The sequence below is a fragment of the Rana temporaria genome, chromosome 4 (genome assembly GCF_905171775.1).
Source record: "Rana temporaria chromosome 4, aRanTem1.1, whole genome shotgun sequence".
In the NCBI taxonomy this organism is placed as follows: domain Eukaryota; kingdom Metazoa; phylum Chordata; class Amphibia; order Anura; family Ranidae; genus Rana; species Rana temporaria.
In genome coordinates this window covers 459537499-459552704 of record NC_053492.1, presented here as the reverse complement: position 1 = coordinate 459552704, position 15206 = coordinate 459537499, and positions in this window count along the sequence as shown.

The window sequence follows — 15206 nt, the reverse complement described above, 5'->3', positions numbered from 1 at the left end:
CAAGTCCCATCATGCCTCTGAGAGTAATTGTAACTGCCAGCCTTGCAATGCCACATGGGAAATGTAGTGCCTACCCCTGCCTGACACGTTCTCCCAAATCCCCACCCTAAACTGATTGTAAACAATCACCTGGTAAAACAACCCATTCTGTAAAATAAGAAATGAAAAGCAAAAGATTTTTGTATAGATATAAATCAAATGATAAATACCCTTTTTTTCCTTTTTTTATAAGTGATCACAGTCCCTCTGCATAAGAGCTGGGGGGGGAGAAACACAGCAGCACACTGATCTTCCCAGTGAATGCCTATGCAGCCGGGAGGGGCGTGTCAGGACAAGTCTGATCATTGGAGGAGAGCAGGCTGAGCTCTCAGTATAGCTAGAGAACTGACCACACTGTGCTCTTCTGCTTAGCGTGGTCAGTTTTTAACAGGAAAGTAGAGGGACTGGCAGGAACACCAAAGAAAGCAATATAAAGAGAACAGGGTATTTCTCACACAAGTACATGGTACAGCAGGAACACATCAGGAGTATGAAGGGTTGGGGTAACAAATGCCTCAAGCTGCAGTAGGCAGTGGACAGGGTGTTTACATGCCGCAGTCGCAATGCTTTGTGTCACGCCCGCAGCAAAAAGAAAAGACCCGGCATAGTGATTGGTGGGCAGCATGCCTGCCGAACGCGACCCATTCAGGCAAACGGGAAAGCGTGGCAAAAATGGGGTCAAAAGGCGGCGGGGAGGTGTCACATCACCCCCTCACGTCTTCTATCAATCGCCTCTGAAAAGCAATCACAGATAGCACATCAGAGGACCAGTAGATTTAGACGCATGTCAAAATCTACTCTTTATACACAAGTCCCCCTTTGAAGAGAAATCTTCAGTGGATTGCCTTTCCAAAGGCCATTTAAGATCTTGTCGCCTTTCTCACAGCCTGTTTTAAAGGGATAGTTCACCTTTACCGAAAAACTGCAGAAAAGCAAACTGTGCAGCTCTGACTAAATACTGTATGGACAATGTCCTTGCTATACGTGTAGGGCCTACAACGTCCTGGGAGTATTCCAGTCAGGTTTATGGAGATATGTGATTGGCTTACACTGTAGGCCAATTACATATCTCCATAAACCTGACTGGAATACTCCCAGGACGTTGCTAAGTATTTCAAATTTACGAATTCAGAATTTCCAAATTTTTCACATTTACGAATTCAGAATTTCCAAATTTTTCAAATTTACGAATTCAGAATTTTCGAATTTACGAAAAAATCAAAAAATACGAATAAAACGAAAACTAACACATTTTTCGTCAGATGTCTACTCACTGCTGTGATAGTGGAGGTGGGCAGTGATGACTAGGCCTCACTTAGCAATGTCCTTGGGGTATTCCTTTCAGGAGATATGTAAATGGCCCATACCTATAGAAAGGATATTATTCTAGGGAAAGTGAGAAACAGCCTCTCAGGCTGCTTTCACATTGGGCGGTGGAGCCGCGGTGACGGTATAGCAGCGCTATTTGTAGCGCCGCTATACCGTCATATTTACCGCGATATTCGGGCGCTAGCGGTGAGGTTTTAACCCCCGCTAGCGGCCGAAAAAGGGTTAATACCGCCCGCATTGCGGGCGGTGTTACCGCGGTTTCCCATTGATTTCAATGGGAAGGCGCGGTAAACACACCGCTCCAAAGATGCGGCTAGCAGGACTTTTGGAGCAGTCCTGCTACCGCACCGCTTCAGTGTGAAAGCCTTCGATTTTTTCATGCGGTATAGCAGCGCTATTTTTAGCGCTGTACCGCATGAAAAACGCCTCAATGTGAAAGGGGCCTAAGAATTATGGGATATGTAGTCTTTAACCACTTAAGACCCGGACCTTTATGCAGGTAAAGGACCTGGCCAGTTTTTGCGATTCGGCACTGCGTCGCTTTAACTGACAATTGCGCGGTCGTGCGACGTGGCTCCCAAACAAAATTGGCGTTCTTTTTTTCCCACAAATAGAGCATTTTTTTGGTGGTATTTGATCACCTCTGCGGTCTTTATTTTTTGTGCTATAAACAAAAATAGAGCGACAATTTTGAGGAAAAAAAAACAATGGGCCAGATTCTCGTACTTTTCCCGCGACCATAGTGTAAGCAATTTACACTACGCCGCCCCAACTTACTGGAGCAAGTGCCATATTCCTCAAGCACTTGCTCCGTAGTTTGAGGAGGCGTAGTGTAAAAGGCCCGGTGTATCCCCGTGTATTTCAAAGGGGGCGGCTTATATTTAAATTAAGCGCGCCCCGTTCCGATCGAACTGCGCATGCGCCGGGCTAAAAATAGCCCAGTGCGCATGCTCCAGTTCTCGGCGGAAAACGTCAATGACGCCGACGTGTGTGTCATTGACGTAAAGTCGTATTCAAGAACGACTTACGAAAACGACGTACCCGACGGGAAAAGACGACGCGGACCCGACGCCATACTTAACATGGCATACGTGGGACTGGCGTAAGGTTACCCCTCATATAGCAGGGGTAACCTTACGCAAACGACGGTTACGCGACGCGATTTAGTTCGGGAATCGGCGTATCAGGCTCATTTGCATAAACAAATGAGACCTGAACGTAAACGCCACCTGGCGGCCGGCGGCGAATTACATTTAAGATCAGACAGTGTAAGTGACTTACACCTGTCGGATCTACAGCGTATCTATGCGAAAATGATTCTAGGAATCAGTCGCATAGATACACGGGTCAAAAAAGAGAGATACGACGGAGTTTCCTGAGATACTCCGTCGTAACTCTTATGAGAATATGGCCCAATATTTTTTACTTTTTGCTATAATAAATATCCCCAAAAAAGATATAAAAAAAAATGTTTTTCCTTAGTTTATGCCGATACGTATTGTTCTACCTATTTTTGGTAAAAAAAATCGCAATAAGCGTTTATCGTATGGTTTGCGCAAAATGTATATCGTTTACAAAATAGGAGATAGTTTTATTGCATTTTTATTAATATTTTTTTTTTTACTACTAATGGCGGCGATCAGCGATTTTTTTCATGACCGCGACATTATGGCGGACTCATCGGACAATTTTGACACATTTTTGGGACCATTGTCATTTTCACAGCAATATATACAATAAAAATGCATTGTTTACTGTGAAAATGACAATTGCAGTTTGGGAGTTAACCACTAGTGGGCGCTGAAGGGGTTAAGTGTGACCTCATATGTGTTTCTAACTGTAGGGGGGCGGGGCTGGACGTGTGACGTCATTGATCGTGTTTCCCTATAACAGGGAACAGACGATCAATGACATTGCCACAACGAAGAACAGGGAATGTGTGTTTACACACACCTCTCCCCTTTCTTCAGCTCTGGAGGACAGATCACGGGACACTGGCGGTGATCGGGTCCCGCGGTCACGGAGCTTCGGACCGGGTCGCGTGCGCGCGCCAGCAGCGCGCGCATGCAACCCCACAGCTGGGCTTAAAGGGCCACGTACAGGTACGTGGATGTGACCAGCCGTGCCATTCTGCCGACGTATAGCGGCGTGAAGGGGTCCCTCAGTGGTTAAAGCAGAACTTTACCTTACCCCCCCTAAAAAAATCTTTCCCCCCTGCCTACCTGATGCAGTGTTCTGCACAGGAAGGATACTCACCCACCCGGTGGATCCAACGTTGTCCCGCTGAGCTTCTCTTCTTTATAGCTGGAACTCGGGTCTCGCACCTTCATTATCTTTGTCTGGGGGCACAGGCACCCCCTGATGATGCGCAGCAAATTCCCCCCCCCTCCTGCTTTAGTTTATAGATGCTCCCGGCGCCTCTCAGGATATCCCTGTCACATATGCCTAAGAGGCACCAGGGGGCGCCAACATCATTTGCCTAGGCCAGTGATGGTGAACCTTGGCACCCCAGATGTTTTGGAACTACATTTCACATGATGCTCATGCACTCTGCAGTGTAGGTGAGCATCATGGGAAATGTAGTTCCAAAACATCTGGGGTGCCAAGGTTCGCCATCACTGGCCTAAGCCCTAGTCGAAGAGCAGAGAAGGGTTCAGGAAGAAAAAACTTTTGATAAAAAGTTATACAAACAAAAGGAAGAAGAAAAAAACAATAGCTGGGGGGGATAAGTTATAACGAAGATGAGAAAATTTGGAAAGGAAGGGTGAAGTTCCGCTCTAATGGGACGTTGCTCAATACTAGTGGGGGCTCGTCCGGGATGTCTCTGCTCTACAAACAGAGAAATATCTGGTAGGGAACTGTGAGAGTGTCATCATCCCAAAATGCGTAAGTAGAAAGAATATACTCCAATCACAGGGACTATTATTGGCAAATAACCTCCAGACATGGATGTCTCATCTTTCAAATTATGTTTAAGGTCTTCTGTTGGTCCTTTTTTTACTGCAGTATACTGTATATGCATATAAGCCCTGTCTTTGTTCTCTATTTTAGACCATTTTATCTTGTTACTTGATGCAATTTATATTATTTTTACATATCCTTGCTTTGGAGGTTATTTGTCCATTGTGCCCATTATGGGCACAATGGACAAATAACCTCCAAAGCAAGGATATGTAAAAATAATATAAATACCCTCCAATCACAGGGACTATTATAGTCCCTGTGATTGGAGGGTATTTTTTGTTCTACAAGCAAGTTGCCAGGACAACAAGCCGGAAACGGCCAATATGGACCCCGCTGCTGCAGTAGAGTAGTGTAAGGAGCAAGTAAGTGGTTGCCAGTAATCAAATGTAGTGGTTGAAATCCCCAGAAATACCTGGTTCGGAAGAGCAAATCCACCAATCAATGACACTTTTAGTTCCTGATCAGAGAAAATTCATACTAGACCAGGGCTCAAGTCCTGCGGGAACGCGTGGGAACGGAGTTCCTGTACTTTTTTCACAGCAGGAACTCAGTTCCCTTTGCAGGACTAGAGCAGCCAAGAGCAACCGAGGCGCCCGAGCCAATCCTTCACTAAGCGGCAATGCCCAGCTCGAGTCACTGTCAGGGGCAGGCGAACCTTAGTAATCCTTTATGTTACTGGCTGCTTCCTGTATATGGATTCATCAGGTAGTGTTCGGGTATTCCGTCACTTCCTCGATGCCGCAATGTCTCCTGGGAGCTTTTGTCATTGTTCCCAGGAGACATTGCGGAGGTCTGCCGCGAGTTAACGCGGGATTTAGAAAGAACTCGCACACTACCCCAGAGCCGCTGATAGGCCAGTACAACTGGCCCAGTTGTACCGGGCCCGGCTGGCAGGGGGGCCCGGGCAGCCTCGACAGAACCAATTAATGTTATAAAAAAAAAAAAACCTCCACAGCCCTGACCGCTAGTCATCCGTCCAACCAGACCCCCCCCCCCCCCCCCCCCCCTGCTTTCTACGTGTTTTTTTTTTTTGGCTCAGTACCTGCCTGCTTGTTCCGTTCGTAGGCTGCAGCAGGTAGGAACTATTTCCTCTAATTCGGGCGCGGAAGAGTACTGTATCTCTTCTTTCTCCCGCGCCCCGCTCCTCTGCTCTGCTCACTCAGTCTGCAGAATCAAGTCCCGGCCAGCTTGTCCTTCCCTGGCGCCGCGGAGTGATTCATCTCCCTCCGCTCTCTTGGCGCTCAGAGTGAGAGAAGGTAAAAAGCAGCGGCGGTTGCAGAAAGAAAAAAAAATGTTTTGTGACACTTTCAGGACGCGAATCCAGGCAGACAGACAGCACAGCAGCACTACTACTGCAGTCAGGACTCAGGATCAAGGAGGAAGTGACTCTGTCCTGGGGCCAGGAATCAGGTATGAATGTACTTGTTTGGGGGGGGGTGGCGGTGGATTCAAGATCTACTGTCTGCAGGCTCACTCTAATTATTATTTCAGGCCTGGCTACCCCACTATCTGAAAGTACAAGATCACATAGCAGAAACCCTTGAGAACAAGACAGTCTGATCACTGAGTAGTGGTAGCATTTAAAGCGGGGGTTCACCCAAAAAATAAATTTGTAACATTACATTCAGCCGAGTTGTCCTAATGACAATCGACTGTTTTTTTTTTTCCCCGTACATACCGTATTTCACCGCCGTATGTCTTCTGCGGGACTGGGCGTTCCTATTTGATTGACAGGCTTCCGACCGTGGCATACTGCGCGTGACGAGTTGCTGAAAGAAGCCGAATGTCGGTACGCAGGCGCCGTATAGAGCCGCACCGACGTTTGGCTTCTTTCGGCAACTAGTGACGCGCTGTATGCGACGGTCGGAAGCCTGTCAATCAGATAGGAACGCCCAGTCCCGCAGAAGACATACCCGGAAGCGGCGGTAAAATAAGGTATGTACAAAAAAAAACAGCCGATTGTCATTAGGACAACTCGGCTGAATGTAATGTTAAAAATGTATTTTTGGATGAACCCCCGCTTTAAGGAAAATGTTTCACTGCATACCTCCCAACCGTCCTGGATTCCGCGGGACCCTCCCGCAATTCCAAGTGGGTCCTGCGGACTAGACTAGAGTCCCGGAAAACAGGGCCCCAGGCACGACCTTTAGGGGGGCGACATTCCGTGCCTCCTCCTAATTTTCATTTCCTGTGTCCCCGATCTCACCCGCCATGTTTGGGGTCCGGTGCCCTGTGAATGGGCGTATGGGGGTCATGTGCGGCGTGGGGCTGGCCTGTCTGCGATCGTCTAGAAGTCCCGCCTCCACACATGACCGCTATACGCCCAATCACAGTGCGATGGGAAATACGGACCATGGAGACAATCACAGTGTGAGCCGCTGGAGCTGCGGTCTTCCGTTCCGCCTGTCTCTCTGCTCTGTGTCCCTCGGCGGCAGTGTGTCCCTCGGCGGCAGAGGGGCAGGGCGACTCTGTTCTAAAAGGTGGGAGCATAGATGATGGAGGTGCAGTCTTACACCATGGAGCGGGCTGCAGGTGGATGGCGCAGGCGGGGAGTCGGGACAGAGGTAAGGAGGACGGATTTGAACCGAGCTGTGGGGAGGGGGGGGGGTGTGAGTAGTGCAGGAAGTAGGACGCTTACTGTAGGAGTCAGGGGGGTCAGCGTCTGTGTCAGGTGGGGGTCAGCGTAATGTGAGTAGTGCAGAAAGTAGGAGTCAGGTGGATCAGTGTGTGTGTCAGGGGGTCAGATAGATCACATGTGTTCAAAACATGGAAAGAGTGCAGCGCTATGTGGTTAAAATCATGTGTGAAATAAATGTTATACCTTGAAATGTAAATAAATGATATATGAAAAATGTATTAAAAGGAAAACGAATGCAGAGTCCAAAAAGAACATAACATAGTCTGTGAAGAGTTAATTTCAAAAGCACACTACATAGACCACACTGCACACTGACCTCTCCCCCTCTCTCTTGCCCTCCCTTTCTCTTGCCCTCCCCCTCCCCCTCTCTTGCCCTCCCCCCTCTCTCCCTCCCCCTCTCCCCCTCTCTCTCCCTCCCCCTCTTTCTCTCTCTCCCGCCTCTTTCTCTCTCCCTCTCTCTCTCTCCCCCCTCCCTCTCTCTCTCTCTCTCCCCCTCCCCTCCCCCTCTCTCCCCCTCCCCCCTACACTCAGTACATAGCGCACCCTGCCACCCTGCACTCAGTACATAGCGCACCCTGCACTTAGTACATAGCGCACCCCGCCACCCTGCACTCAGTACATAGCGCACCCCGCCACCCTGCACTCAGTACATAGCGCACCCCGCCACCCTGCACTTAGTACATAGCGCACCCCGCCACCCTGCACTCAGTACATAGCGCACCCCGCCACCCTGCACTCAGTATGTATCGTTTTTCGGGTGAACCCCCGCTTTAATATGGTCATGGCAGTTAGAGGCCTGGGGACAATGTTATAATTCTATTCCATAAGTCTTTTCCACCAAAGGGGTTTTGAGTTTCCTAACATTTTAAAAGTGATGTATATACTGGTGGAGTCTGATCAGTGCAGCCAGTCATGCCGCCAATGCCATATTGTGCTGCAGACAGTGCCACCCAATGACGCTAATGCCATAACGCATAGGGAGGGGCCAAGGGCGGGGCCATGGGTGTGGCTGAAGGAGGGATCAGGGGTGGAGCTGAAGTGGGCCCCGTCAGGTATGCTGTACGGGGCCCCATGATTTCTATCAGCGGCCCTGCGCACGGAGGTGGAGGTGACTGTAAAGTGACTGTGAATATTATGCCGCGTACACACGGTCATTTTTCGGCATTAAAAAAACAACGTTTTTAAAAAATGTCATTTAAAATGATGGTGTGTGGGCTTCACATAATTTTCCGGGTTCTGAAAAACGACAAAATTTTTTTTTTCGAGCATGCTGCATTTTTTACGACGTTTTAAACAATGTAGTTTTTCAGGTTGTAAAAAATGATCGTGTGTGGGCTAAAACAACGTTAAAAACCTGCGCATGCTCAGAAGCAAGTTATGAGACGGGAGCGCTCGTTCTGGTAAAACTACCGTTCATAATGGAGTAAGCACATTCATCACGCTGTAACAGACAGAAAAAAGCGCGAATCGTCTTTTACTAACACGGAATCAGCTAAAGCAGCCCAAAGGGTGGCGTCATCCGCATGAAACTTTCCCTTTATAGTGCCGTCGTACGTGTTGTACATCACCGCGCTTTGCTAAAGCATTTTTTTAAAACCATAGTGTGTGGGCAACGTAATTTTAATGATGAAGTTGGAAAAAACAACTACATGCCGAAAAACGTAGTTTTTTTCATGCCAAAAAATGATCGTGTGTACACGGCATTAAAGTTCATCAGTTCTTCAAGGCTCAACTTATTCTACTAAGTTCATTAAATATGATGGCAAAGCAATAGGTTTTATGGGAATCCCATATTCCCTTCCCCCAACCAAGTTATATCCCCCAATAAACAAAAATCAAAACAACGCAAATGACTGTTCATTGTCTCTGAGGTGATAGATGGAGGTCTGGCAGTAGGGTGATATGGTGGATGTTAAGCCCCGTACATACGATTGGAATTTCCGATGGAAAAAATCAGACAGACTTTTTCCATCGGAAATTCCGACAGTGTGTATGCCCCATCAGAGTAATTCCATCGGGAATTCCATCGGAGTAATGTCATCGGAAATTCCAATGAATTCCATCGGAGTTTAGATAGAGAACATGTTGGGCTAGATTCACGTAGGGGGACGCAAGTTTGTGCGGGCGTAGCGTATCCTATTTACGCTACGCCTCCGCAACTTAGTCGGGCAAGTGCAGTATTCACAAAGCACTTGCTCTGTAAGTTGCGGCAGGGTAGCGTAAATCTGCCGGCGTAAGCGCGCCGAATTCAAATTGTCAAGAGGTGGGCGTGTTTTATGTAAATAAAACATGACCCCACGTAAATGACGTTTCTCACAAACGGCGCATGCGCCATCCGTGAAAGTATCCCAGTGCGCATGCTCCAAATTACGCCGCAAATTGTCAATGCTATAGACGTGAACGTAACTTACGCAAAGCCCTCTTCGCGAAACGACTTACGCAAACGACGTAAATGATGCAAAATTCGACGCTGGCCCGACGTCCGTACTTAACATTGGTTGCTCCTCATATAGCAGGAGCAATGTTACGCCGGAAAAAGCCTTACGCAAACAACGTAAAAAATGCACGTACGTTTCTGAATCGCCGTATCCAGCGCATTTGCATGTTCTACGCTGAAATCGACGCAATCGCCACCTAGCGGCCAGCGTAAATATGCAACTAAGATACGACGACGTAAGAGACTTACGCCAGTCGGATCTTAGCCTAATTTCGGCGTATCTTGCTTTCTGAATACAGAAAAAAGATACGCCGGCGCAGCTTTGAATTTACGCGGCGTATCTATAGATATACCGGCATAAATTCATGCTTAATCTAGCCCGTTCTCTTTTACTCCGATGGAATTCCGTCTGAATTCCGATGTGGTTTTGGTCCGATCGTGTGTACAGGGCTTGAGGGCCAGATTCACAAACGAGATACGACGGCGTATCTACTGATACGCCGTCGTATCTCTGTTTCTAACTATGCGACTGATTCATAGAATCAGTTACGCATAGCTAGCCCTAAGATCCGACAGGTGTAATTGAATTACACTGTCGGATCTTAAGGATGCAATTCTAGGCCGACCGCTAGGTGGCGAGGCCATTGCGGCCGGCGTAGAATATGCAAATGAAGACTTATGGCGATCCCCGAACATCCCGAACGGCCCGTCAAACTAAATCTACGTCGTTTCCGTCGAGTTATGCCGTGTAAAACTAGGGCTGAGCCCTAGTTGTCTTAAGCCATGGTAAGTATGGCTGTCGTTCCCGCGTCGAAATTTAAACATCAACGTCGTTTGCGTAAGACGTCCGTGAATGGCGCTGGACGCCATTTACGTTAACGATCTTTATTAATATTCATGTGTGCAGTAATTAGTATGTATAAGGTGCGAGTCACGGGGGTTGTATGCAGTGCTGTCTATACTAGCTTTTGCTCGATGAAAATTTCATGCATTTTCCATTAGTTGTAGAATTGTTTAGTGCTTCTTGCTAATGCATTAATAACTAATCCTCATGTGAGTAAAGTAAATTTAGCATATGACCAGCCGGAGACTGCTGTTGGTAATTATTACGTCACCTATCATCTTGCCAACAATTCACAAAATAGTTAGGTGTTAGGTTGATTCTTACTTTACAAGTCTGAATAAATAGTGTGCTGACATGTCACTGTATACAGCAACGGTTATAATTAAAAGGAGCTTAAAGCTGAACTCCAGGATAATAATATAGGGCCAGATTCACAGACATTTGCGGCGGCGTAACGTATCGCATTTACGTTACACCGCCGCAAGTTTTACGGGCAAGTGCTTGATTCACAAAGCACTTGCCTGTAAACTTGCGGCGGCGTATCGTAAATCCCTCCGGTGCAAGCCCGCCTAATTCAAATGGGGCGTGGTTCATTTAAATTAGGCGCGTTCCCACGCCGAACCTACTGCGCATGCTCCGTTTTGAAATTTCCCGCCGTGCTTTGCGTGAAATGATGTCGCACCGACGTAATTTTTTGAACGTCGACGTGAGTTACGACCTTTCCTATTTACGGACAACTTACGCAAAAAAAAAAATGTTAATTCGACGCGGGATTGACGGCCATACTTTAACGTGGCAAGTCTAAATATAGGCCAAGAAATAGCAGCTTTAACTATACGCCGGGAAAAGCCGACTAGCGGCGACGTAAGAGAATGCGACGGCCGCGCGTACCTTCGTGGATCGCCGGAAAAAGGTAATTAGCATACCCGAAGCGGAAAACGACGCAAACTCCACCCAGCGGGCGCCGAAGTATTGCACCTACGATCCGAAGGCGTACAAAGCCGTACGCCTGTCGGATCGAAGCCAGAAGCCGTCGTATCTTGGTTTGAGGATTCAAACTAAAGATACGACGCGGCAAATTTGAAAATACGCCGGAGTATCAGTAGATACTCCGGCGTATTTCTTCTGTGAATCTGGCCCATATTGTCTAAATACAAGTGGCATTGGTATTTTTTTGCTTTGTGTATTTCTTCCAGATCTGTGCAGTAATCCAGCATGAAACGTTGCCTCTGCGCAGGAGCTTCCTGTAATAAAGACCGCTCACTGCTGCTCTCTCTCCTCGTGCAGGGTGACTGGTCTTGTCTCCGCCCCCTCCTGTAATTTTATGCAGTGAGTGGGCCTGCTGGGCCCCTCCCATAGCTCTGTTCTCTGCACATGTGCTGATGTCACTGCTGCATTTACAAGGCAATAACTGGGTCTGTAAAGACATTAGGTGCACACAAAGTAGATTTGTATTCCTTGAGGCTATTGATGGATATATTTAAATAAAAACATTTAAAGCGGAGTTCCGCCTATTTTTTTTTTAAGTCAGCAGCTACAAATACTGCAGCTTCTGACTTTTAAAATAAGGACACTTACCTGTCCAGGGCGCACGCGATGTCGGCACCTGAAGCCGATCCGTCCCTCGGCTCTCGGGTGGAGGCGCCGCCATCTTCGGTAAAGAATCAGGGAGTGAAGCCTTGCGGCTTTACTTTCTGGCAGGGATGGACTGGCCATTGGGACTACAGGGAGTTTCCCGGTGGACCGATGGCTCAGTGGGCCGGCTTCAGTGACAGCGGACCGCCACCCCCCTCCGCTCCTCTGTTTCTCCCCTCCCACAGTACTCACCTCCTCTCCCTCCCCACAGCGCTCACCTGGGGGGAAAAAGAAGCAGGGGGAGGGCCAGAGGAGCATGGGGGAGGGGACAGACAGCTGACTCAAAATCTATGGCCTGGGAGTTTCTCACTTCTGCCTAATCTTGTCCCAAAAGGGGGGGCACAAAACTGATTCTTTCCCTGGGTGAAATAATGTCTAGCTTCCCCACTGGTACTGCCTATAAGAGTAGCAGTACCAGCCATTCTACTCTAATAAAGTAGAACGGCTAGTGGCTAGTGAAGGGGGAGAGGGGGCTTGGGTGGTCGGGGGGGGGGGTGCGGGAGTTGTCCGGCCTCCATGGGAGAGACCTGTCAAAGTGGGCCAGTCTAAATGAAGTCCAGGGCCAAATTTTTGTCCCAGACCAGCCCTGCTTTCTGGTTCCCTACTGCGCATGCGCGACTCGCGCTGCGCGATCCCACTGGTCCCTGCTGTCTTCTGGGACCTGTGTGTCTCCCAGAAGACAGCAGGGGGGACAGAGAAGGCGATGGAAGTGGCATAGATACCCGCGGGTGGCTCAGGTATCTATGCCCGGAAGTGGGAGAAAAATATCTACTCCCCCCTCCGCTTTAATTACAAGTTTTTGCTCAGGTAGGTTAGCTTTTAATGATTTCTATGGTTACAAAAAACACTTTCATTTTACAACATCAACATCGTAATAACAAGTCCCCATACAACCAATTTATTTGTCCTGGGACTTTATACTGGTTCCCGACCGGCTCACGCAGATAAACTGCGGCAGAATGGCTCTCCTGGGCGAAATCCTGTATATATACGGCTTTGCCCAGGAGAGCCACCAGAGGGCGCACGAGCGCCGCCGAAGGGCATGCGTACATGCCCACTGCACGGCTGGGAACCCAATGCGCCTGGCCGGCGGGCACGATCTCCGCCGGCCACACCTCATTGCATGCACGAGCACCAGCTGTGCTGTCAGAGAAGACAGATCATGTGTTTCTACAAAGTAGAAACAGCGATCTGTCATCTCTCCTAGTCACGCTTAACCCCTTGATCGCCTAATAAGTGTTAACCCCTTCCCCACCAGTGACATTTATACAGTAATCAGTGCATATTTATAGCACTGATTGCTCTATAAATGTCAATGGTCCCAAAAATGTGTCAAAAGTGTCCAATCTGTCTGTCGCAATGTCGCAATACCGCCATGTTGCTGATCACTGCCATTACTAGTAAAAAAAAAATATAATAATAAAAACGCCATAAATCTTTCCCATAGTTTGTAGACGCTATAACTTTTGCACAAACCAATCAATATACACTTATTGCGATTTTTTTACCAAAAATATGTATAAAAATACATATCGGTCTAAACTGACAAAGTAATTTGACGAAACAAAGAATATATATATCAGCCTGAACTGATGAAGAAATTTGTGTTTTCATTTTTTTTTTTTTTTTCCAAATATTTTTATTAGGTTTTTAAAATGTATAAATACAGATTATCATAACATATTATGGCATCGTATTCACAACAAAAAGATGACTTAATGTGTAAACAATGGAGAAGAACTTTGCATATACTATACGGGGGAAGTATAATAACATTATAATCTCACACTCGAGGGTAAAGCAGGGGATTTGGGGAAAAAAAAAAAAAAAAAAAAAAAAAAGGGTGGAAAAATGCGATGTTCATCCATGTCAAGAGGGATAATGATCAAAGAATATTCTATTGTCATATTCCTTCCAAAAAAAAAATAAAGCTAATATAAGGAGAGTCATTTAACAGAACAACAATATCAGTTGTCTAATAAATTTCTATATTCTCCGGAGTCTATAAATTGCAACCAACATGCCCATTTCTTGTAAAATTTTCCAGAGGAATCCGAAGATTGACTGATCAAATCTTCCATATTTGCTATATGTTGGGTTTTTCTCAACCAATCAGAGATAGACGGGGGAGAAGGTTGAAGCCATTTAGCTGGAATACAGAGTTTAGCTGCATTTATCAGGTGTAAGATTATTGAGTCTTTATAAACAGAATTGGGCAGTGTAGAGTGATGCAGTAAGTATTGTTGGGCGTTAAAATCTGGAGCATACGTAGTGATTTTATATATCATATCGTGTACTTGTTTCCAAAATGGTTTGATGTTTTTACAATCCCACCATATATGGAGTAGTGTGCCTACTTCAGAATTACATCTCCAGCACAGGGGGGATACATTGGGACTAAATTTATTAATGATATGGGGAGTTCTGTACCATCGTGAATACAGCTTGTATCCGTTTTCTTGGGTGAGTACGTTCAGAGTGCCTTTGTGTATTCTGCGAAACACTGTTTCCCACTGTTCCGAAGAGAGAGATATTTTTAATTCTTCCTCCCATTTGAGATTAGATGTGTCAGTTTTCAAATCAAATCCTGAGTAGAATAAGGAATGTAGTGTAGAGATCAAATGTTTTTGGGAAGATTTTTTCAGACATAAAATTTCGAAAGGGGTTTTCAGTCTATGCCAGTTGTAGCAAGGGTGTAGCTTATTAGCAAATTGACAAATAATCTCAAAATCACGTTGGGAGATATTATCGTCTGGGTGATCTGCAAGGAAGGCTTCATATGATACCGTGGCTCCTTGTTTAAAAAGTGTGTTGATTCTCAATGTGTCAGTCAAACATTTGCCGGTAGGTTTAATATAATACCTTCCCAGATGTATTTCTGGGTTATGAATCAAAGGAGTCATAGGACCATATGTTGATGAGATGTCATATTTTTTACAAAGAGATTTAAAAATGCGTAACGTGTTTCCAGTGATTAAATGGGAATTAATCTTTTTAGGGATTTTACTGGGATGAATCCAAGGCATGTGTGTTAGGGGAATAAGTTGCGTGTAAGAGGATTCCTCCAGGTTAACCCAATCCTTGACGTGAGCATGCAGATGCCAGTCTGCAATACGTGTCAGATGACACGCCCAATAGTATTTTTGTAAGTCCGGTAAGCCTATTCCCCCTAGAAGTTTGGGGATGATGAGTTTATCCCATTTAATTCTGGGTTGTCTCATGTTCCAAATGAATTTTAGGCACATTCGCTTAAAGTTCCTAAAAAATGTGCATGGAACTCTGGTTGGTATAGTCTGGAGTAGGTACAAAAATCTCGGGAG